Below are 24,347 nucleotides of genomic sequence, written 5' to 3' on the forward strand. Positions count from 1 at the left end.
TGAGTGGAGCCAACTGCCAAGGTTCTCTTCAGCCAATTGGCAGAAGAGTGCTGTCTCCAAGCCTGTTGAGACCTTGAGGCTTCAAGACCAGAACTGCCCTGCCACGAGGCGGCAGGCCGCCCCGAAGGGGGCGACCCCAAAGGGGGTGTGCCCCTTTGGTTTGCCCCTTCGGGATGCCATGAGGGTGAGGGTGATTCTCTATTTCTCTCTCTTCCCCTGGGCTGTCAACTCGCTGCTTCTTTGAACCATTACCTCAGTTGTGTGAGAAGAGTTTCCCTGAGTGAGAGCAGGGATCTCATGGGAAATGATATAATTACTTCTTGTGTCCTCCCCACCCTGAGGCAGAGGTTGGGGGCTTCACCAATTATAGCTGCTTCATCTCCCCAACGTGAGAGGCTGTGGTACTTTGAAGCAGGAGGCTCCCCTGTGTGAGAGGGGGAGGAGTGTGGCCACACATCAGGTAGTAGTAGAATTAGCAGTTACTAAGAGAGGGAGATTGTGGGGGCGGGGGAAAGCACTTTATCGCTTAGTTGGTAGTAGCCTGATGTCCATCTGTGACCAGTGGCTGGTTACCACAAGTGAGAAATGTGACTGTGTTGTTTGTATGACTGAGTGTGGGTTTGAATGGTAAGTGAGTGCATAGGTGGTGTAGGTAAAGATGTTTTTGGGAAGCCGTGATGCAGGGACACATGGAGGGGGAGCCACTATTCCAGTGATTTGGGGCAGAAGGAGATATGGCAGGAGGAAGGGGTTGCAACATCAGCGTAGAACGGGTTTCAGGTGTCTTCACACTGTTCCCCTTCTACCCTCCTCCTCTAGCTCTCATGTACCTGGTAGCTCATCCACTGAGCCCTCCTTCCTTGTGGTGCTACTCTTTAATGCCAGGTCGGTCCGCAATAAGACCTCTCTTATTCATGATTTAATCCTGGATGAGAGGGCTGACCTGGCGTGCATTACTGAGACTTGGGTGGGTGAGCTGGGTGGGGTTGATCTGACTCAGCTCTGCCCATCCGGGTACTCAGTGCAGCACCAACATAGATTGGAGGGACGGGGTGGGGTGGGGTCGCCGTGATTCATAGAACTTCCATCTCTATCACCAGGAAACCACTCCATCTTGGAGCAGGCCTTGAAGGTTTGCATCTGGTGTTGGGCCAGAGAGACAGATTGGGGATGCTGCTGGTATACCACCCACCCTGCTGCCCGGCATCCTCCCTGACTGAGCTGGCGGAGGCAGTCTCGAGTGTGGTGTTGGAGGAACCCAGGACGGTGGTTCTGGGCGACTTCAACTTTCATGCTGAGGCTGTCTCTGGGGCTTCGGCTCGGGACTTTATGGCCTCCATGACAACCGTTGGACTGTCTCAGTTTGTCACTGGCCCAACACATAAAGCAGGGCATACCCTTGATTTGGTTTTTGCTCCAAGCTGTGAGATGGGTAATCTGAAGATTGGGGGGGGTCCAAGTAACCCCATTGTCATAGTCAGACCATTTTTTGGTGAGATTTGAACTCATAGCGTTACTACCCTCCTGCAAGGGTGAGGGACCCATTCGGATGGTCCGCCCCAGGAGACTGATGGAATCCAATGGATTTCTGAATGCTCTTGGGGATTTTCCAGTGGAGAGAGCTGATGATCCAGCTGAGGCCCTAGCCTCACTGTGGAATGGTGAGATGCGGAGGGCCATCGACTTGATCGCACCTGAGTGTCCTCTCCGGTCCTGTAGAGCCCGCTCTGCTCCTTGGTATACTAAGGAGTTGCGGTCAGTGAAACAGGCTGGACATCGGCTGGAGCGCAAATGGCGCAAGACTCGAAGCGAAGATGACCGAGCACGCTGTAGAGCGCATAATCGTGCCTATTGCGTGGCAGTGCGGGCAGCAAAGAAGGCTTATTTTGCTGCCTCCATTGCGTCCTCGAGTAGCCATCCAGCAGAGCTCTTCCGGGTGGTCCGGGGGCTGCTAACATCCTCCCCAGCAAATGGGGCCCTGGCTCCATCAAGGACCCGCTGTGACCTTTTTGCATCACACTTTGAGGACAAGATCGCTTCTCTCCGCAGTGAGCTTGACGTTGTTTTTAGTGCAGCTCCAGTTGAGGTGTCCGATGCCACCATCTGCCCAATTTTGTGGGATCAGTTCCAGTTATTGCAGCCTGATGATGTAGACAAGGTGCTTGCAGCAGTGCGGCCGACCACTTGCCCTCTCGATCCCTGACCCTCCTGGCTTATAAAAGCAAGCCGAGGGGGTCTGACTGGGTGGGTCCAAGGGGTGATAAATGCTTCTCTCTGAGAAGGGGTGGTCCCTGCTGTCCTTAAGGAGGCAGTAGTGCGACCACTCCTGAAGAAGCCCACCCTGGACCCGATGGTATTAGGCAACTACCGCCCAGTTGCTAACACTCCTTTTTTAGGGAAGGTACTTGAGAGGGTTGTGGCGGAGCAACTGCAGGCACTCTTGGAGGATACTTATTATCTAGATCCATTCCAGTCTGGGTTCCGATCTGGTATACGGGACTGAATCAGCCTTGGTCGCCCTGATGGATGACCTTTATCGAGAGAGGGACAGGGGGAATGCAACCCTGTTAACCCTGCTCGATCTCTCGGCGGCTTTTGATACCATTGACCATGGTATCCTCCTGGATCGACTCTGTGGGATGGGCATCGGAGGCACTGTTTTACAGTGGTTCCGGTCCTACCTACGGGGTCGTTTTCAGAGAGTAGCATTGGGTGACCAGTCCTCGGCCTCCTGGCAATTGAGCTATGGAGTGCCGCAGGGCACCATCTTGTCCCCAATGTTATTTAACATCTATATGAAGCCGTTGGGAGCGGTCATTAGGGGATTTGGAGCTAAATGCCATCAATACGCTGATGACACGCAGCTCTATCTCCCTGTGACAACTGAATCAGGTGAGGCTGTGCAAGTCCTGGACCAGTGCCTAGACTCAGTAATGGGCTGGATGAGGGCCAATAAACTGAGACTAAATCCTGGCAAGATGGAAGCCCTGTGGGTGAGTGGTTCCCGAGTCCGGGAGACAGGCGCATTGCCTGTTCTGGATGGGGTTGCTCTGCCTCTGAAAGAACAGGTTCGTAGTTTGGGGGTACTCTTAGACCCGTTTCTGTCGTTGGAGGCTCAAGTAGCTGCCACGGCTCGGAGTGCCTTTTACCATCTTCGGTTGGTTCGCCAACTACGGCCTCTCCTGGACAGGGATAGCTTGACCACGGTGGTACAGGCATTGGTAACCTCAAGATTGGATTACTGCAATGCTCTCTATGTGGGGCTGCCCTTGAAGCTGCTCCGGAAGCTGGAGCTAGTGCAGAAGGCTGCAGCTCGGCTGTTGTCTGGAGCTGCCCCTTTCCAGCATGTAACTCCTCTGCTGAGGGAACTGCACTGGCTGCCTATTCGCTACCGGGCCAGGTTTAAGGTTCTTGTACTTGTGTACAAAGCCCTAAACAACTTGGGACCAGGATACCTGAGAGAGCGCCTTCTCCCCTACCAACCTGCCTGGTCACTGAGCTCATCTGAGGCCATGCTCTTCATGGTTCCACATAGACCCATCCTCCGATTGGAATCCACCAGGGGAAGAGCCTTCAGCATGGTGGCGCCCCTCCTATGGAATTCCCTGCCTCTGGAGGTCAGACAGGCTTCCAACCTTGTACTCTTTTCGGCACCTCCTGAAAACATCTTTATTCCAAGAAGCCTTTCTTTAACATGCAGCCTTGGATTTCTGTGTTGTTGTTTTCTGCTTCTTTTTAAATTTTGCTTTTAACTGTTTTATTCTGTTTTTATTTTCATTTTACCTTGTACATCGCTCCGAAATTTTTTCAATGAGGAGCGGTATATAATATTCTAAATAAAATAAATAAATAAATAAATAAATCAAGGATGGGGAAATGTTTAGTCCTCGGCAGCCAGATTGCTTTTCAGCTCACCCCCTTGGGGTGGACCCTTCTTCAACAGTGGACCCTTCCCCAAAGTTCCAGCCCAGTGATGTCATCAGGGAGTTTCTCCATACACGGAGAGGCACCAAGCAAATACTCTTGCCTCTCTCTGAAGGGAGAAATTCCTCTCAGTGGTAGAGAAAGGCTGCTGTGAAACCCTGGTCTCATCTTTGATCAGTAGCTGGAGATAAGAGCAGGGTTTCCTCTCCCCTAAGATGGATAAAGTCTTGGCAAAAAAACCACCGCAGGTGACATAGGGAACAGGCCAGAGATGACCCTTCGTTGCTCTAAATGCAAGCTTTTTAGGCGCAAGATTGAATGGTTCTCGATGATGATGATGATGATGATAATAATAATAATAATAATAATTATTTCTTATCTGCCTCTCTCTCTGGATCGAGGTTGGGAACAACACTGAATACAAAAATACTATAAAATACCTTAAACTAATTAAAAACATATAAAACTAATACATAATTAAAATAACAGCCATAACATCTTAAAATTTGAATGGGTAGGCCTGCTGGAAGAGATCAGTCTTTATAGCTTTCTTAAATTCGGAAAGACTGTTGAGTTGGCAAATCTCTCCTGGCAGGCCATTCCACAGTCTGGCAGCGGAAGAAGAGAAGGGCATCTGGGTAATGGTTGTCAGCCTAGTTTTGGCTGACTCAAGTAAATTCTTCCCAGAGGACCTGAGTGTGCGGGCGGATTGTATGGGAGAAGGCGATCACACAGATAACCTGGACCCAAACCATGTCGGCCTTTAAAGGTGATAACCAACACTTTATACTTCGCCCATAAACTAATTGGCAGCCAGTGAAGTGATTTTAAAGTTGGTGTAACATGGTTTACCCCTGCCATATTTTTAGGGTGACCATATGAAAAGGAGGACAGGGCTCCTGTATCTTTAACAGTTGCATAGAAAAGGGAATTTTAGCAGGTGTCATTTGTATATATGGAGAACCTGGTGAAATTCCCTCTTCATCACAACAGTTAAAGCTGCAGGAGCTATACCAGAGTGACCAGCTTTAAAAGAGGGCAGGGCACCTGCAGCTTTAACTGTGGTGATAAAGAGGACATTTCACCAGGTTCCCCATATATACAAATGACACCTGGGGGGATTCCACACGTTGTACTGAGAGAGCTTACATGCGCCCCCAGTGTGGCCCCAAAGCGATCGTATAGCTTGCCTGGAGAAGAGACGAGGAAGAGGCGTCCTTGCCACTGCTGCCACACACCTACTTCCTCGCCGGCCGGGTCGGAGAGCTCGGCGGAAGAAGGCGGGGAGCTCTCCGACCCGGCCGGCGAGGAGGTAGGTGGGTGGCGGCGGCGGCAAGGACGCCTCTTCCTCGTCTCTTCTCCAGGCAAGCTACACAATCGCTTTGGGGCCACACTGGGGGCGCATGGAAGCTCTCTCAGTACAACGTGTAGAATCCCCCCTGCTGAAATTTCCCTTTCAATACAACTGTTAAAAATACAGGAGCCCTGTCCTCCTTTTCATATGGTCACCCTGTGCAAAACATCTGGAGGACACCAGGTTGGGGAAGTGAACTGTTACCAAGTCTCCCTGTATTGATAACCCATTTCCTAACGTTTAGCCATCTACTGGCTGGACTTGTTCCTGGCATTTCTAATCCCTCAAGCTCTTTGGACAATGCTGCCAGGCTCATGGAAAGCAGATTCTATTCAGGTTGCTTAATTACAACTTCTTAGTTCTTCATCTCATGGAATTCTTATGCAAATTTCATTCTGGAATAAAGGATGTGAATCCACCAAGAGTGGGTGAGTCACTGGGAGGCTCCACTCATTAGGATAACCCAACTATAGCTGGGGCAGGTAAATGGATGGGATTCAGGAACATAACCAACACAACAACCCAAAGTTGCTATGGATCATGGTGACGCCCAGTTTCTGAGGTTACATTTTGAATCTAATCTTCTGTTATAGAGCTGATGTAGCACAGTGGCGGAGAGACTGCACTGCAAATCAGGAAATCCCCCAGGTTGAATCTTGCCTCTACCCATGAACTAAGTGACCTTAGTCATGCCAGCCTCTCTCAGCCACAGCCTCCCCCAAATCTGCAATATTTGGGGAAATAATGCCAAGGAAGTTTAATTAATTATGGCTTCGCTCTCTTTCTCTGGCCTTAGCTAGACGGGGTGAAATCCCAGGGCGATCCCTGGGATCGTCCCTGTGCATTCACATGACGCACACGGCATCCTGGGATCAGGGAGGGATGATCTCTCCCTTGCCCCAGGATTTTGCTCTATTGTTTGAGCCTGGCTTTTCCGCAGTCCTGGGCTGAGCCCAAGACTGCAGAATGTGCAGCCAGGCGTCGCAGTTTGTCCCAGGTCCTCGTGAGGAACCGGGACCCACGCACAGGGCGCAGAGATCCTCAGGAGCACTGCGCCCATTGGGGAGGAGCGGGTTTTAAAAAAAAAAAAAACTTACCTTTTGCGCACAAGCACTCATGCATATCTTCCCCTTTAAGGGAAAAAACAAAATGGCGGGCGCAACACCTCTCCCTTTGAGGTTGTCGTGTGCCACATGTGAACAGAGGGGGAGAGAGATCTCACGATAAAAATATTGCGAGATCTTCACCACCTCCGTCCTGCTAGACCAGTAGGTCTAGCTAAGGCCTGTGTGTGTTCAAATAATCCTTTTAGGCTGCAATCCTATGCATGTTTAGACAGGAAGAAATCTTACGGCTGGCTGGCTGGGGGATGCTGGGAATTGTGGGGCTTTTCTATGGAAACCCTTTGTTTTGAAAATAGAGATTAGACAGGCCAGATCTACACTAAGCAGGATATGACACTTTGAAAACAGTTTGACAACTATATATTCAATGTGTCCTGGGCCTGAACAGTTGTCAAAACTGTTATAAAGCGGTAGTAGATCCTGCCCCAGTCCATCACTCAAAGTTCTATACCACACTGGCTCTCTTAGGATAACACATTTCTTTTGCTGAAATTGAGGAACCACTATAGTTCTTTCCAAGGTATGTTCTCTCCTCCACACAAATGCATACATCCTCTCTTCTCTTCATATCTGCAATGTGGATTCTTTAACATGTAACTAAGATCCTGAATGCATCCTGTATGCAAGATATTCATCCGACTGGCATTTCCCCCCTTCCTGCTAGCACTGCGATTCCATAGGTCTCCCTCTGCATTGCCCATTGTGCTGACTCAGTGCTAGGTGTATTTAACATGTTCTGATCTATTTGAGTCCTTGTTATACAAAGTGGCAAGAGAGTGTGTGGCAGAGATGGACAGAGATCTGACTGTTGATAATTGCTGATCACAATCCCTGCATCTTTAAAAGCTGCAAATTGCATCGTTTCTATGTGTGTACTCTCTCTCTCTCTCTCTCTCTCAAACACACACACACACACACACACACACACACACACACACACACACACAAACATCCCATTGCCCACCTACCCACAGGTCTCACCATTTCTCTCTCTTTCCTTCAAAAATAATCCGATTATTATATTATGTTCATTTCTGTGTTTTCCTCCTCCAAAGCTCTTAGCAAGGATTTATCTCCAAAGCAAGGATTTATCCTGTTTCAATGCAGGATTTCAGCTGGTGTGAACTTTTCTCACCACTTGCTCAAAAAGCTCCCAGAACTCAGTTGGGCAACAATCGGGAAGTGAGTTTGATCTTTGGAGATGTGTTGAAACAATCACATAAGCAATTCACCTGGGACTGTTCAGACAACAATGGTTTGTTTGTTTCTAGACCCAAATAAAAGTGTTGGTGATAACTTTTAAAGCCATATACCTGAACTGCTCCCTCCCTTATGAGCCTGCCAACCCATTATGATCATTGACAGAGGCTCTCTTATGTGTTAATATGTCAGCATTTGATTGGGACCAGAGAAAATATCTAGTTAAAAATAGGTGACTCTGACAGTTTCACAGCTGGTCATATTCATTTTTAAAAATAAAAATAAAAAAGATCTTGAGTTCTTTCTTTCTAGAATATGAGGAACCTTGGGGGGATCTACAGGGTGGCATCGAGGTGCCTCCTCACGCTGTAGCATGCACGGAAGCCTCTCAATGCATATATGTTTTCTTTAAAAGTGCCCCTAATTGCTGCTTGTCCACTGAACGAGCAATCTTTTTTATCCCGTCTTATGGGGACGGGACAAAGCCTCGTGTGGCGCAGAGCGGTAAAGCAGCAGTTTCTGCAGCTGAAACTCTCCCCACGGCCTGAGTTCGATCCCAGCAGAAGCTGGTTTCAGGCAGCCGGCTCGGGTCGACTCAGCCTTCCATCCTCCCGAGGTAAAATGAGTACCCAGCGAAAGCTGGCATCCCTCCAAGAGTCAGTAATGACTCAGTGCTCGCACTAGAGGTTCCTTTCCTTTCCTATGGGGACAGTAAGCCATTGCTACTTACAAAGTGTGTATCAATGCTGCACTGTTACATCCCTTCCCCCATCTTAAATCGATTGTTGACCATATATGGTTACCCGTCTGTTATTACTGCTTAACCAATGACTGCTCAGTACAGTTTCAGCGAGAACTGGAACCATTTTGAATCAATGCTTTTCTCGCTTGTGCTCACGTTAGTCCTTCTTTTTTGCTATTTATCTTTACTATTCAAGTAATAATTCCTGTTTAAAATTCTTTTTTAATTAAATTCCTGCGCATGTGCACACAATGCATAACACATTTCAGCGGGTGTGAGTTATTATATCTTCACATCTAGTCGAGCACAAGAAAGTTGCTGTCCTCTTCAAACTGCGGTCCTAACCTCATCCTCCGTTTCCGATAGATTTTAAATATTTGGATGAGGTCTGTGCCACGACACAGGCTCTGAACACCAGACCTCACGTCTGCCACCACTTCTTATGGGGCGACACAGGCTCTGAAATCGAGACCTAGCCGAGGCTACTCCCTGCTCAAGCCAAGCACCACCACTTGGTACGTCTGAGGCAAGGGATAAAGCCCACCTTCCTCCAAACTATGTGGAGAAAGGGGTTTAAAATGGAGAATGGATTTTAATATATATAATAATGTGCTGTGAGTTATATCTGCTTAGGTGAATGATTGTCAGAGTAGGTGCTGAATGTGTAAACTTAAGATGATAAACGCCAAACAGACACGTGGGATTTTTGTGGTAGTTTTAAAACAAACAATCAAAATTTATTTTTAAAAGTTCATAAGCTTTGTTTCAAATAACAACATTTAAAAACCTTTTTGAAACCTTCCATACAATCCTGTCACTCTCACATTCGCGCTTTCCTTTTTCTCACACAATCACTCTTGAACTTTCTTTATTATCAGTATTGACCAACATACTTCCACTACGTGCACACCACACTCCAAAGACACCACTCACCACACTGACTCTCAAATTTCCCAGAACTCAAGTACCATAAACACAGAGAGCACTACAGACTCTAAGAGCACCCAACAAGTCTCCCTGAAAAGGTTTCCTGAAAAGAACAAGAACAAGAACTCTCTGAAAAGAACTCACAATCCCCTCAGTCATTCCCTTATATATATCACTCCTCCCCCCTCCCAAGACATTCTAACTCCACCCACTCAGGCCAACATTCTACAAACTACAGACTTACCAACTGCAGACATACATTTGGAATTGACTTGTGGGGTGTAACGCCACAGTCTGCACAGTGCTCTATGTGCTCGTCCTCGAGCACAGCCAATGCTCGAGGAGCCCGTAGCAAAACATTATCTGAGACAGCAATGCTGCTGAGAACTTCTACTACGTTACCCACCAAATCCATCTTTAACCAAGTGAAAATAATTGCAATAAACGATGGTACCACTAGAAGCGCACAAACGCATATGCGCAGAAACAGTAAGATATGGGGGGGAAGGATACGGGGGATTTCGAGTACATCATCAGCTAGGAATACAAAAGCCCGCCTATACGAAATGCTCATTTGCTATGAAAGATGACAGGAATTGAAGGAAGTTTGACCCGGGAAATGAAACACAATGCAGTAAAGGGACAGATATCACGCAAGGGACAGATAAGTGTGGTGCGCAGTGTTATGGTGTGTTTAAAAAAAAACTGTGTGAGGAAGTGCCTCGGCAACAACGTGTAGAGCCCCCGTGTGAATTTTGGTGAATTCTTATCACAAACAAACTCAAAAGAATTCTCACCCATCTGCACCAGCCGAATTCAATAGGTAGTGCTATTCCCAGCACTGAGAGGACCATGATGCACCTGCAAGCCATACAGCTGATAAAGTTGAGGAGCTTGTCAGAAAAAAACGAGATGGCACACCTAATTAAGCACTAACGTGGCTGAATACACAGGGATTCAAACCTAGACTTTTACAAACTACGCATGCAAATCCCTGGGCCTGTCAGGTTTGGCTTGCCAATTTTGGCATTCATTTTTTAAAATTTGAAGTTCTTTTTGTTCCAGATAGGAAGAAGCAAACTGAAATGAAATTCTTACCCATTTCTAGTCTAGACTCTGGAACCTCCCATATGCCAAGGGGGCTTGCTTTGCGACATCCTTGCCACTCTTTTCTCACAAGGTAAAGCCCTTTTGCATCATCATCATCATCATCATTATCCATCATCATCATCATCATCATCATCCATCATCATCATCATCATCATCATCATCATCATCATCATCTCTTTCTCGCTCATGGCAGTTTTTCTAGATGAACATGACGGGCTTTGCCAAGTCATGCTGTCTTTTACAGATTCAGGAATTTCCTGACAATTGGATATGTTTTAATTATGACTGCTTTCTGGATGTTGGTGTGGTTGTATTTTTGGAAGCCCAGTTTCTGAAGGTTTTCTATATAGTTTTTTGCTGTGATGCCAGTGACTGATGTGACTAACAATAATTGTGACCTTTTCCTGTTGCCATAGTTCTTTGACTTCCATGGCCCGTGGTGTGTATTTTCCTTCTTTTCCTCTTCCTTTTCAACATTTTTGTCATTCGGTATTGCTATGTTGATGAGTTTTGTGTGTTTTTCTTTTTTGTCTATGACCGTTATGTCTGGTCGGTTGCAAGGTATTGTTTTGTCAGTATGAATTGTTCTGTCCCAGTATATTTTATGATCTGCATTTTCCAAGATTGTTTCAGGTGAGTATGTATAGTATGGTGTAGGTTGTTTGATAAGATTGAATTTGATGGCCAGTTGCTGGTGAATTATTTTTGCAGCTGTATTGTGTCTGTCCGTATAGACCATTCCTGCCAGAATTTTATATCCTCCTGTTACATGGTTTATTGTTTCTTCAAATTGGTGGCATTTCCTGCATAGGTCTGTTGTTACATTGTTATCTTTTATGATGTAATTTTTGGTAGTTCTTGATTGCTATAACTTGATCCTGTATAGCTATTAAGAATCCTTCTGTTTCTAGAAATAGCTCACCCTTCCTGAGCCATTCATATGACTGTTCTTTGTTTATTTGTGGGTTCTGTATTATATTGTAGTGTTTCCCATGGAGTGCTTTTTGTGCCCATTTTTCTTTTTTCTCTGCGAGTGAGAGTGGTCATGTTTGGTATTATTATTGTTATTATTATTAAGCATTTAGAATTCACGAAGCTTGATTGATTCCTTCCTCTTTTGTGTTGACTTATCTGTTTGGTATTTTAACACTGAAGCTGCTTTGTAGGCAATATTAGAACTTCAGCTATTGGGCAGGATTGGAATGTAATAAATGAATGAATGAAATATTAATTTTGAATGATTATATTGGGGGTAATATCTTTGTTTATAAGCTGTCTGTGCTCCATTTTGCCTCTGTTGTCCTGTACTTTTACATGACTGATATTGTTGTTTCAATGGAGGGGCGGGCAATTTGTAGTCTTCTAGATGCTTTGGCCTACAAGTGCCAACAGCCCCAGCCAAAATAATCAATGGTGAGTGATGATGGAAGTTGTAGGCCAAGATATATTTATTTATTTATTACATTTTTATCCTGCCCAATAGCCGAAGCTCTCTGGGTGGTTCACAAAAATTAAAACCATGAAGAACATAATAAAACAACCAACAATCTAAAAACACAAATACAAAATACAGTATCAAAAGCACAAGCAGGATAAAAACACACAGCAGAAATTGATATAAGATTAAAATACAGGATTAAAACAGTAAAATTTAAGTGTAAGTTAAAATTAGGTGTTAAAATACTGAGAAAATAAAAAGGTCTTCAGCTGGTGACAAAAGGAGTACAGTGTAGGTGCCAGGCGGACCTCTCTGGGGAGCTCATTCCACAGCCTTGGTGCCACAGTGGAAAAAGCCCTCCTCCTAGTAGCCACCTGCCTAACTTCCTTTGGTAGGGGCTCACGGAGAAGGACCCCTGTGGATGATCTTAAGGTCCGGGCAGGCACATATGGGAGGAGGCGTTCCTTAAAATAACCTGGCCCCAAGCTGTTTAGGGCATTGAATGTTAGTACCAGCACTTTGAATTGGGCCCGGACCTGGACTGGCAGCCAATGAAGTTGTAAAAGGACTGGCGTAATGTGTTCTGGAGGACCGCAAGTTGTTCATCCCTGTTTTAGTGGATCGCCATGCTCCTGGCCACCTTAGAGAGCAATACTAGGCCCCCTAGACAGTGCCTGTCGAACACAGGATACTTCGGTTTCCTGGCTCTGAGCTCAGTGACAGGACTCTGAGCACGGATCCAGGAAACTATGCTCCCCTCCCCCCCTTCCCCTCACAGCCACCATGGAAAGAACCCCAAATGTGAGCTCTTAGGGGCTGAAAGGAGGTGTTCCTGGGGGCAGCGAGGGGAAGGGAGGAGACTGGGGATGTGGGGCTATGAGATATCCCCAGCTGCCCCCAGCCTCTTTCCCTCCCCTTCCTTGAAGCTTCTGCTAGGTGTGCAAAAGTGTTCCGCCTCCTGCTTTGCATTGGATATTTGTAAGCTTTCGAGTTCAGGGACTTGCAAGTACCCAGGGCTCATCCCATAGGTTTGCATCTTTAGACTGTTTATGGGAAAGCAGGATAAAAATGTTTTAAATAAATGCCTGCATAAAATTAAATATAGTCATACATATAGTCAACATACAGAGAGGGGGAACAGAATTGGCTGCCCCTAGCCTTCATGAATCGATCAGATGGTCTATGAGTAGATGCATGACCACACAGACTGAAGCTGGCACACACATAAAGCTTGTATGTATGCAGGTTCTGTGCAAGCAAACCAATAAATGCCTGGATATTGGTTTGGGATCAGCGGGCATGATTCCTCTTCCAGGCATCGATTGGACTGTTAATATATTCTCTTAACAGGTCTAAATTGAACCCTTTAGTCCAAATGTATGTCTTGTGAACTGCTCAGAGAACTTTGGCTAATGGGCAATATAAAAATGTAATAAATAAATGACAATCCAACTAGAACTTCTATAACATTACAAAAAGCAGGTAGTCTATTAAAGGTATATTTCTTATGTTGCATGTGTTCTGTGGAACATTCTTCAAATCACGCATAGCTAAGCTCTGGGAAAGAGGATTTAATCCATTCCCCTCCCATTTTCATCCCAAAAGTCCACCTCCCCCCATGGTGTGTGTGTGTGTGTGTGTGTGTAAAAAAAGGAAAAACAAAACCTTTCCCCCATTTTTTAACCTCTCTGCAGGGGAGTGGAATTTCAGGACAAAAACAGGAAGAGGAAAGCTTAAATCCCCCCTCCCAAATTGCCATGATCCCAGTCCAAAATGGGCTCATGCACAGTTGCACTCAAGTAAATAAGCCAATCATTATCAGTAGAATGTTTGGTTTAGCCCTGAGATAGCTTAACCTAAGAGATAACTGCTCCAAGATCACCCAATTAGCATTGTGGGTGAATAGGGATTTGAACCTGGATCTTCCCAGTCCAAACCCCACACTTACTGTGTTGCTGTAAATTCAAACAACAGATTTTTAAAATATGATTTCTCCAATATTATCATTACATGCTTTTTCTTTTCCCTCCCCCTCTCCTTTTTTCTTCACCTTTCCATCTCTTCTCATCTCTTCCTTCTTTTTACTAACCATGCTTTCTACTGTTTCTTTTTCTTACACTCAATCTACTAAATAAACCCACACAATTACAAAACCATTCATTCTTGTATACGTGATTAGGTAGAAACTGAACATTTGTGGGTGATTACTTACTGCTTTCCCCTTCTTAACTCAGGACAATCTTTTTCAAGCTAAACAAACATGATAAAAACATTTTGAAAAGATGTTTTAAACAGTAGGAAAAAAATTGCATTTTTAAACAATTATGTTTATAGTTATTGTGATTTTACATTTCTATTTTTAAGAGGGATTTTTTAAATTGATCTGCGTAAGTTGCCTTGGGTACAGGGTAAAAAGGTGGGTCACTTTGTGTCTTGCGTGATGCATTGATCCAAGCCTTATTCAGGCATGCTAAAACTGAATAGGCTAGACATGCTGGTTTGAGAAACCCCCCATGGTCAGAGAAGGCTCTCTGTTTCAGACTGTCACATCTACAATTAAAGGGTGATGAAATGTGATGAGGGAGAAGGGTAGGAGTAGAACACTTCCTTCCTATGTGTGGTTAGCCTATTCAGGTTTAGTATGCCTGAATAGGGCTTAACTCTAAGGGTTACATGTGAGAGCCACATTCATCTGAAGTTTTATTTTTTAACCCAGAAAATCAAGGTTGCATGTTATAGAAACCACCATGGGTATACATAGAATACAGGTGAGTACCCACTGTTCTCATCATGTGTGGCTGACCTGAGTGAAATCAAGGTAAACATATTCTGCATACTCACGGGCATTACTCATGATAAATGAGTGTCTAAACGAGGGGTAAAGTAATCAGTGCCCTGTGACACATAGGTAAGAGAGTTCATTGTAATTGAAAACACACCCTAATCCTGTCCAGATTACATACATGTATACAATGAATAAAAGTGTGCACGCACACACACACACACACACACACACACACACACACCTTTGTATGTGTGAAAGAAGGAATGAAATCATGGTGGCAGGTACTACTCCCAATCTACATGCTTTTGCAGGATCCCTGATTGCATGTACAAAGCCTTAAAGCGTACACTTTATAGGGACTTGAGCATGGGAGGAGATTTGTGCATTGTGGGGATTTATGTATTTTTGCAAGTGGGAATTTGCACCAATTTGTGAAACTGGCAAAAAAAACTGATTCCGCCGAATGAGCAGAAGATGAAACAAAAGGCACCTGATGATCTAAACCTGGTCATTCCTACCTGTTTCTGTCATATATCACAATACATGGCTCCAGCAAGAAACATAATCCTTAACATGCAGAATTGAAATAAAGCTCCACGCGACCATCTCCCCAAAGATTAATCGCGGGTGGCAGAATATATTTTCAAAATGATTTATAGCAGGGTTTTCTAATGAGGCTACAAATGCTGACACACTGCTTGATGGTGGACAAAATGATTCATTCCGTTGAAATGGGGATTATTAGACTGTCCAATCAGCAAAAAGAAAGAAAAAGGAGAACTACTACCACCACTGCATGAATCAGATAAAAACTTATATAATGTATAGCCCATAAACAGAATGTAGCCCTGGCAACAAAATTGGGATGCCAGGAGAGATTGGGTGTTTAGGGGGAAATGTGAATATGTAATAATAATAATAAAAAGCTACTGCTTGCTTCAACGTAAAGTTCACAGTGAAAAGGGCAGTAAGAATAATTGCTGAATACAATGATTAACATTCCAGAGGAGATGCAGAGTTAGCCAAAGTGATATAAGTGCAGTTTTGCAACCCCATTAGGGCTGCTTGAATAATTCGGTGTTTGCCAATTTCAGTGCAAACTCACCTGCCCCTCATCCCCCCCACCAACTAATGCATGATTTGGAAGTAACCTTCTGTTGCATTTCTTGTCTCTGAATGTTGTGACACAAGTGTGACACAGTTTTCACTTCAAGAAACAATACCCAGGTGCCTTGAAAATTCATATATTGAGGGAAAATGCATACACAAACCCATAGATATAAATATTTAAATGTGAAATGTTGTGTGTTTTGAATAGGGGTGTGCACGAACCCCCCGCTCCGCCCCACGGGCCGATCCGAAAATTTCAGATAGGCCCGCTCCGCTCCTCTTCGCCGCGGAGCTCCGGCTCCGAATCGGAGCTCCTCAGTGGAGGGGAGTGGCACCAGGTAAGGCCGGGAGAGGAGGGCGGGAGGTTTACCGGGCCCTGCCGCCATCGCCGCCCGTGCAGTGACGGCGGCAAAGCCCGGTAATGGACCAAGGGGGAGGGGGCCTTACCTGCCTCCGTCCGCGGTCTGTCTTCAATTGAGCCCGCGGTTCAACCAGGAAGCAAGCGGCCCAGACTTCCTGGTTGAACCGCAGGCTCAATTGAAGACGCCGACGGACCGCCGACGGAGGCAGGTAAGGGAGAGGAGGGCGGGGGTGGGGGGTTACTGGGTCCTGCCGCTGTCGCCGCATGGGCGACAGCGACAGCGGCAGGGCCCGGTAAACCCCACTTACCTTTCCGGCGGAGCTCCGGATCGAGGTGAAGGATCCGCCTTCACCTCGATCCTCTTCGCCACGCTCCGCCAGCCCTCCAATCCTCTTTGCCTCCGCCTTAAGGGCAGGCGAAGCCCCCCGCTCCACTTCTAATTCGCCGGTCCGATTAGAAGCGGAGCACATCCCTAGTTTTGAATAAATAATAATCACAGGTTAATGGAGAAATGGGGCAAAGCAGAAATAATAATAATAATAATAATAATAATAATAATAATAATAATGTATTTCTAACACGCCTCTCCATTCTGATTGAGGTGGGGAACAACAGCAAGTATAAAATACATAAAATATTAATCAAAACACAGTATACATTGTTAAAACTTCCTAAAAACATACAAAAAGCATCCTAAAAGCAATGTAGATCATTTTAATATTTATTATTTATTTATATGTATTTGTTTATCCAATTTATACTCACCTTTCCATTTAGAAACTGGCACTCAAGGCATATAACAATCATATATATAAAAACATAGTTAAAAACAATAATAAAACAAATACATTAAAACACGTATAAATTACAGGGTAAAAATGACATGTAACAATTGCACAGCCATGGTGTGCTCACCAGGGAAAGGACAACATTTCTAAATATCACAAAATGCAAATTGCCTGTGACAGACAATCTACCATGACATACACAGGAACTGTGCACTGATTGCATGGGGAAATTATTGTAGGGAAAGACATGAAACCCAGTTTGTGCATAGCAATGGGGAGTAGATGCAAGGAGCCCTGATTAAAAAGTAGGGCTGTGCATGGACCCCTCAATCCACCACAGAGGTCGATCTGGGATTCCCGAACCGCCTCGGCACCGAAGCTGAGGCAAAATTCGGACCCTCTGAGGCAACTCTGAGTTTTTCTGCACAGCCAGCACCCAGAAAACTCTCCCCACTTACCTGGTGCCTTTGCCACAGATGGCGGAGGCACCAGGTAAGCCCCCTCCCCCTTCTCCACTTACCTGCGTCCACTGTCCACCACCGCCAGCTTGCGCCTGGTGGCTTCCACTCCAACAATGCTGAAGCCCAGAAGTAGGCCGTGTCCTACTTCCTGGTTTCATCATCTTCGAGTGGAAGTCGGTGGCTGCTGCAAGCTGGCAGCGGTGGACAGTGGATGCAGGTAAGTGGGAAACAGGGGGACGGGGGCTTACTTGCTGTCTCTGTCGCCGCCGCCATCTTTCTTCTGGCAGCTTCCGGTGCCACCAGAAATGAAAGGGAGCAGGTCAAGTGATAACTAAAAATCTGGAAGCCGCCAGAACAAAGATGGCGGTGGTGGCGCAGGCAGCAGATAAGGAGACTGGTGGGGGTGGGGGGCAGGGGCGGCTGTGAAGCGCTGAGGCGGACCGAAGCTTAGGAGCCAATTGGCTTTGGCCCGCCTTGGCCTTTGCTCGAACCACCTCGGATCCGGTTTGGAAGGGTCTCTGAACCACCCCGATCCGCTTCATATTCAGGATTCAGATCCAAGGTGGTGTACAGCCCTATTAAAAAGTATCCATCAGCTGCTCAGCACTGAATGTCAGAACCCCCATCCCACTGGCCACACAGCCGATTGGGGAAATTTACAGCTTCTTAAAGAGGGTTCCTTAGGATGACTGCATGGAAAGGAGGACAGGACTCCTGTATTTTTAACAGTTGCATAGAAAAGGCTATTTCTGCAGGTGTCTTTGGTATGCATGCAGCACCTGGTGAAATTCCCTTTTCATCACAACAGTTAAAACTGCAGGAGCTATACTAGCATGACCAGATTTAAAAGAGGGCAGGGCTCCTGCAGCTTTAACTGTTGTGATGAAGAAGACACTTGGCTCAGCAATACGACAAACGAGAAAGATCTTGGAATTGTTGTAGATCGCAAGCTGAATATGAGCCAACAGTGAGATATGGCTGCAAGAAAGGCAAATGCTATTTTGGGCTGCATTAATAGAAGTATAGCTTCCAAATCACGTGAGGTACTGGTTCCTCTCTATTCAGCCCTGGTTAGGCCTCATCTAGAGTATTGTGTCCAGTTCTGGGCTCCACAATTCAAGAAGGACGCAGACAAGCTGGAGCGTGTTCAGAGGAGGGCAACCAGGATGATCAGGGGTCTGGAAACAAAGCCCTATGAAGAGACACTGAAAGAACTGGGCATGTTTAGCCTGGAGAAGAGAAGATTGAGGAGAGACATGATAGCACTCTTCAAATACTTAAAAGGTTGTCACCCAGAGGAGGGCCAGGATCTCTTCTCGATCCTCCCAGAGTGCAGGACACAGAATAACGGGCTCAAGTTAAAGGAAGCCAGATTCCGGATGGACATCAGGAAAAACTTCCTGACTGTTAGAGCAGTGCGGCGGTGGAATCAGTTACCTAGGGAGGTTGTGGGCTCTCCTACACTAGAGGCATTCAAGAGGCAGCTGGACAACCATCTTTTCATATGGTCACCCTAGGCTCCATTTGCATAGTGCTGGCAGCTGGGTTGGGTGGAGGAACTGCACAAGGAACATCTGTTTGCATGTGGAGTTCAGCATCCAGCTATGGATATGTGTGTGGGAGTCTGCTTCTTCATATTGGATTGGGGCTGGTATGTATTAGAGCCCTATCTAGCCCTTCTCTGGGAGCTACTGCAAAAGGAAGTGACGGGGACTTTTCTGTTGTGGCACCCCCGATGTGGAATGAACTTCTCATCTGGGGCTCATTGGTGTATACATTGTGCTCTTCTGTACCAGGTGAAGACCATTTTGTTTTCCCAGGCATTTTAGTCTTGCAGTTTCTGTTAATTGTATTTTAACATTTGGCACTGCTGCTAACTTCTATTTGGTTATTATCTTTATTTTATACTGTAGTTTTAAACATTTTGACATTTATATTGTATTTAATTGGGTTGCATTTTATGGTTTCAATTGTTGTGAACTGCCCAAAGAGCTGCAGCTATTGGGTGGTTTAAAAATGTAATAAATAAATAAATACACAAATATGGTTAAAATTGAACAACTTCTGAAGCAAACTGCAACTGATGCAGTCACTGAACATAGTGAATAAAGGCACAAATTACAACCACTAGTCTGCACACTGAGTTGCGTTAGTTATCTCATTGTATCTTTTATGTCTGGAAAGTCCTATAATCTTGAATATAGGTGAGATTAAGCACCCAAGCATAGGGTGACCATATGAAAAGAAGGACAGGGCTCCTGTATCTTTAACAGTTGCATAGAAAAGGGAATTTCAGCAGGTGTCATTTGTATATATGGAGAACCTGGTGAAATTCCCTCTTCATCACAGCAGTTAAAGCTGCAGGAGCTATACTAGAATGACCAGATTTAAAAGAGGGCAGGGCACCTGCAGCGTTCACTGTTGTGATGAAGAGGAAATTTCACCAGGTTCCCCATATATACAAATGGCACCTGCTGAAATTCCCCTTTCAAATTTCCCCTTTCGGCAGAAGCAGAAGCCGAACTCTCCGACCCGGGTCTCTCTTACCCCGGCAGCAGAAGGCCGGCGCGGAGGCAGCAGCGGCAAGGATGCGCCCGGATTCCCCAACCGCCTCCTCCTCCGTCTCTTCTGTGCAGGTAGGCTAGGGAACCATCGTTTTGAGGGCGTACTGGGGGCGCATGCATGCGCCTTCAGTACTACGTGTAGATTCCCTCCTGGTGAAATTCCCTCTTCATCACAGCAGTTAAAGCTGCAGGAGCTATACTAGAATGACCAGATTTAAAAGAGGGCAGGGCACCTGCAGCGTTCACTGTTGTGATGAAGAGGAAATTTCACCAGGTTCCCCATATATACAAATGGCACCTGCTGAAATTCCCCTTTCAAATTTCCCCTTTCGGCAGAAGCAGAAGCCGAACTCTCCGACCCGGGTCTCTCTTACCCCGGCAGCAGAAGGCCGGCGCGGAGGCAGCAGCGGCAAGGATGCGCCCGGATTCCCCAACCGCCTCCTCCTCCGTCTCTTCTGTGCAGGTAGGCTAGGGAACCATCGTTTTGAGGGCGTACTGGGGGCGCATGCATGCGCCTTCAGTACTACGTGTAGATTCCCTCCTGGTGAAATTCCCTCTTCATCACAGCAGTTAAAGCTGCAGGAGCTATACTAGAATGACCAGATTTAAAAGAGGGCAGGGCACCTGCAGCGTTCACTGTTGTGATGAAGAGGAAATTTCACCAGGTTCCCCATATATACAAATGGCACCTGCTGAAATTCCCCTTTCAAATTTCCCCTTTCGGCGGAAGCAGAAGCCGAACTCTCCGACCCGGGTCTCTCTTACCCCGGCAGCAGAAGGCCGGCGCGGAGGCAGCAGCGGCAAGGATGCGCCCGGATTCCCCAACCGCCTCCTCCTCCGTCTCTTCTGTGCAGGTAGGCTAGGGAACCATCGTTTTGAGGGCGTACTGGGGGCGCATGCATGCGCCTTCAGTACTACGTGTAGATTCCCTCCTGGTGAAATTCCCTCTTCATCACAACAGTTAAAGCTGCAGGAGCCCTGACCTCTTGACCAGATACAAAAGAGGGCAGGGCTCCTGTATCTGTCCTCCTTTTCATATGGTCACCCTAGAGTGTGAAAAGCCAAGGGTAGGTTTGAAAAGTGTTCTGCAGAAGAGATCCTTCCTGTAGAAACATCGCTGCAGTCCTCAGTTCTACACAATGAAAGTCACCCCATTTTAAATTAGTTTCTGTATCTTTCATTGAAGACTAAAGACTACAGTCATAAGGACTGTGCTCAATTTAGTTGAAACAAATGTAATCCCATCGTAAAAGAAACAGTGCAGCCAGACGCCTCATGTAATAATTTAGCTCCAATTAAGCACAGCGATTATTTTGAGACATCTTGTGATCTCTTTGCAAACACAGAGTAAATATAGAGATGGGGTGCAGAAAAACCACAGCAATAAAATGGAAAGGACCATATAATTAAAGGGTTATGATTTTGGCTAATATCTGCGCTATGCTACATGTTAACGCCTTACCCGACAATTAAAATATTTGAGCATCTCCAGGTCTTATAGTTTTGTGAGATCAAGATTTTGGATATTGCTTCGGAAACTGGGAGAATGGAGATGCTCATTTTTTAAACCAAACCCACCCACCGCAGCACCTCATCCAAAGCATATTTTCTTGGAGGTAAATCCCACTGGGTTCAATAGGAATTAAGTATTTGCTCACATGCAGAGCACAATAGAAGGCAGAGGTACTTCACAGAGGACCCCCAGGAAATAAAAATCCACGGAAAGATAAATTTGTTCTCATGTGTACGAGAGCAATGTGAGTGAAAAGGCCTCAGCTTGAGTATTGCATCCAGTTCTGGGCACCACACTTCAAGAAGGATGCAGACAAGCTGGAGTGTGCTAAGAGGAGGGCAACGAGGATGATCAAGGGTCTGGAAACAAAGCCCTATGAAGAGATTGAAAGAACTGGGCATGTTTAGCCTGGATAAGAAAAGATTGAGGGGAGACATGATAGCACTCCTGAAGTACTTGAAAGGTTGACACACAGAGGAGGGCCAGGATCTCTTCTTGATCCTCCCAGAGTGCAGGACACGGAATAATGGGCACAAGTTACAGGAAGCCAGATTCTGGCTGGTCATCAGGAAAACTTCCTGACTGTTAGAGCAGCACGACAATGGAACCAATGACCTAGGGAGGTGTGGGCTCTCCCACACTAGAAGCCTTCAAGAAGCAGCTGGACAACCATCTGTCAGGAATGCTTTAAGGTGGATTCCTGCATTGAGCAGGGGATTGGACTCGATGGTCTTATAGACCCCTTCCAACTCTACTATTCTATTCTATGATACACATGGGACAAAAATAGCTTTTCTTCTTCTTTTTCTTAAATTACTCTTTAATGGAAATCTAAAACCATTGTCCAGAATGTATATTTGATTTGGAACAAACAAACTTATTTTCTAGAAGTATGTTTAGGACTACAGCTTTAAGCTGCAACCCTAAGTATATTTAACTTGGAATTAATTCCTATGAATTGAAGGAAGTTATTGTTAATTTATTATTTTATTTACAAGATTTATATACTGCTCCATATCGAAGATAGATTCTGGAGCGTTGCAAATAGGAATAAAACAGTAAAAAGAAAGCAGGCTGAAAACCAGCAAATTAAAATTGTTCAATTTAAAACAAAGGACCAATACAAACAGTGGCTGGTCAGTTGAGGAAGGTTTCCTGGAATAGGGCTGTTTTTAGGAGGTGCCGGAAGCAGCCTAGTAATGGTGCCTGCCTGACCTTGGGGAGACCACAGCCACAGCTAGACCTAAGGTTTATTCTGGGATCATCCAGGGTTCGCCCCTGCCTGAGCACTGGATCCCCTGTGTGTCACCTAGATGAACAGGTTTGACCCCTGGACGATCCAGGGATAAACCTTAGGTCTAGCTATGGCCCACATTGCATTAGCCTGCAGCTGTGTATAGCATTCATTCCATGGGCCCTTCTCCATAGCAAAGGACTCTCAGAACAGATTTGCTATAGAGAAGGGGTGAGGGTAAGGGCTGCCTAACTCTTGCTGTATCTGTCGCTTCCCTCCCCTTGCAGACGCATTTCTCTCCCACATGGTTCACCTTGCAAACGTGGGTGTGGCATTGTACAGGGGAAGGAAGTCTAGAGGAGGCGAGTTTTCAGGGGAAAGCAGCCGGCAGAGGAAGGGTTAAGCTTCCTCTCTAGCACAGTGCACCCACCTGAGGGTATTTTGCAATGGAGAAAGAGCTATCTTTAAATATGGCAGAAGAGAAATGTGTAGCATCGTTTTGGAGGGTTCAGTAACATGCCCCCTCCTCCACATATACACCATGCTCCCATCCCATACATTTAATCTCATGAGTCATGGAAGAAGACATTTCAGTTTAATTCTGAAGTTTATATTTTCCACATTTCTGAAATTACCCCATTGCCCACTCGGTGGCTTTGCTTTTTTCAGTTCTGGTCAACATAACATCCAGGCTGAAGAACACTCCTACAAAACTTGCTGACTTTTTTTTTAAAAAAAAACTTTTGGGTTTATCCTAATAAAGATATTATTTTGATATTATTTTGATATTATTTTGATTCCCCCCCACCTCTAGGGTGACCATATGAAAATGAGGACAGGGTATGCTAAAGAAAGGGAACTAAAAGAAGCTAAAGTACACCACTCAACACTCTAGTTTGTCAAAATACACCAGATCTGTAGCTTTAACTGTTGTGGTGAGGAGGGAATTTCAGCCCATGCTGCATGTATACAAATGGCAACTGCTGAAATCCCATTTTCTATGCAACTGTTAAAGATACAGGAGCCCTGTCCTCCTTTTCATAGGGTCACCCTAGTATCCTTGTAGCAATAGGAAATCACAGGGGGAGGTGTTGGGGGGAGAGGGAGGAGAACTTCAGGTACTGTCAATGACTTATCGGGGAATAAGGTAGTTGGGTGGTCGATTTTACGGATGGCAGTCCTCTATTTGCAGACTCTCCTGTCGAAGTCCAGTTTAAAGATAAAGAGCCATAATAATGGAAAGGAGAGGGCTTTCTGGTTGTCCATCAACAGCAGTCTTCTCCACTAGGGTGAGATGCATTATATTTATTTTTATTTACATTCTAGTAATGACGTGTACATTTACATCTATACATATACATTAGCATATGGAAATTGTATGCATATCTGTGTCCTCTTTTATCATGCTTTTGGATGAGATATCTCCTGTCTTTTGGCAATGACTCAATGGCCACACTATTGGGGAAATGTGTGCTGTAACTCACTTTGATCTGGTTCTTTTTCCTTAGGGACTGAATAAAAACTGGAAAATGCTTTCATCTCAAACTCTGGAACAAACCCTTGTTGCCAGTGGATATGTTCTGCCCCTTTCCAGTGCCTTCTCACAAACCTTAGAGTGCTTAACATAGGTTGCAGGCTTGTTTTGAAGATAAAATGGGATAAGTGCATGAATTCCTCAAAGGAAGGGAGGGATAACAAATGTGATAAATCAA

The sequence above is a fragment of the Elgaria multicarinata genome, chromosome 1 (genome assembly GCF_023053635.1).
Source record: "Elgaria multicarinata webbii isolate HBS135686 ecotype San Diego chromosome 1, rElgMul1.1.pri, whole genome shotgun sequence".
In the NCBI taxonomy this organism is placed as follows: domain Eukaryota; kingdom Metazoa; phylum Chordata; class Lepidosauria; order Squamata; family Anguidae; genus Elgaria; species Elgaria multicarinata.